General features: G+C 60.5%; 1 non-coding gene across 1 annotated transcript; it reads right to left on the bottom strand.

Annotated features, from left to right (window-relative positions):
- Window positions 1-208: 208 nt before the first annotated feature.
- Window positions 209-282, bottom strand: TRNAN-GUU (transfer RNA asparagine (anticodon GUU)). Its single transcript has one exon. It is a non-coding gene; the product is annotated as a tRNA-Asn (tRNA).
- Window positions 283-1432: the final 1150 nt, after the last annotated feature.

The following is a 1432-nucleotide window of genomic DNA, read 5'->3' as shown; positions in this document are numbered from 1 at the left end:
GGTGCACGTTTCCCGCACATACTCGTTTGAACTAGAATGATCAAACCACGCCGCAGCAGCGTCGCTCTCGGATTCACCGGCACCGAACACCATTAACTGGACGTCGTCTTCCTCTGTCCTAGAAGCGTCGCAGTATCGCTCCATTAAAAAAATCTCCCTGTTGCCGTTTTAAAATGAATTTTTCCGTAGAGGAAAAACAAAACGCCACCGTCCCTGGGTGGGCTCGAACCACCAACCTTTCGGTTAACAGCCGAACGCGCTAACCGATTGCGCCACAGAGACCCAGCTATCAAGGCTGCGCTGCGGTGTGTACAGATTTCCGCGGCCGCAGAGGCTCCCTAGCTGCCCGGGGCGTTGCCTCGCGGGCACCTCGGAGAAGCGCGCCGAGGAGGCGGCGGGAGGAGCCGGGCGGCAGGCGGACATTCGGGCGGAGCCGCGGGGGCTCCTCGAGGGGCAGGGCGCCGCCCGCAGACCCCGCCCCCCGGAGCCAGCCATGGCCCCGCCCCCTGCATCTGGCCCCGCCCCCCGGAATCGGAGCCGGCCCCGCCCCGGCGGCTCGGGGGTCGGCCGCGCCCCCTTCCCTCTCCCTGTTCGCGCGGGAAGGTGGCGGCCGCGCGCGGTGACCGTGACCGCGACCCCGGCGACACGGCGCCTGGACACAGGGGCTGGACCGAGTGAGGTCGCCCGTGCTCCCTCGCCGGAGCTGAGAGGAACATGGATTTTGCCCCCAACCACCAACACCCTCCCAAATTATGACACCACAGATCCGCGGTGTGAATTTGCCATATGCACTTCTGTGCTTGGTGCATGGAAAGATTTTCCACCTGCAAGAACCACTGTTTGCCCTCTTTGGGTGGAGGGGGAGGCTAGGGCCCGCGCTGAGAATGCATGGTTTGGGGGACATCAGAACGGCCTTTATGGAGGGAGTGGCAATTCGGATACGCTCTGACGCTTGAAGTGGTCACTGCAGGCCCCCGGCTTTCCCTGACTTCTGCACTGAGGCCTTGGAAGCCCCCTCACCCCCGCCCGCCCCGCTCCACGGAGGAGGGGAGTGCGGGCCTTAGCTTGGTGCCATACCGAGAACTGCCTGAAGTCAGATCTCTAGAGCTCCTTTGGGCTCAGCTCCCCTGTGCCCTCAGCGCACCGAAAAGGAAATTTCACTCTAGCTCTCCACGTGCCAAATCCAGTCTAGTGTGTGTTCCTGTTTCCGTTCGGTTTACCTGGGAGGGGCCTTCCTCCAACTCTGGCTCCTGCTTTCCTCTCCCATCCCTCCTCCCTTCCTCCTAGTTCTTCTTTTCTCATCATTTTAACGGTGTTTGTTTTTAAAGCACACAGTTCAGTGACAATAATACACTCACACTGCTGTCAACCATTACCATCACCCATCTCCAAAACTAAAACTCTGCACCCAGTAAACACTCCTGTGGAGTAT

Source organism: Bos mutus, chromosome 12 (assembly GCF_027580195.1).
Source record: "Bos mutus isolate GX-2022 chromosome 12, NWIPB_WYAK_1.1, whole genome shotgun sequence".
In the NCBI taxonomy this organism is placed as follows: domain Eukaryota; kingdom Metazoa; phylum Chordata; class Mammalia; order Artiodactyla; family Bovidae; genus Bos; species Bos mutus.
This window is presented reverse-complemented; position numbering and strand designations above follow the sequence as displayed.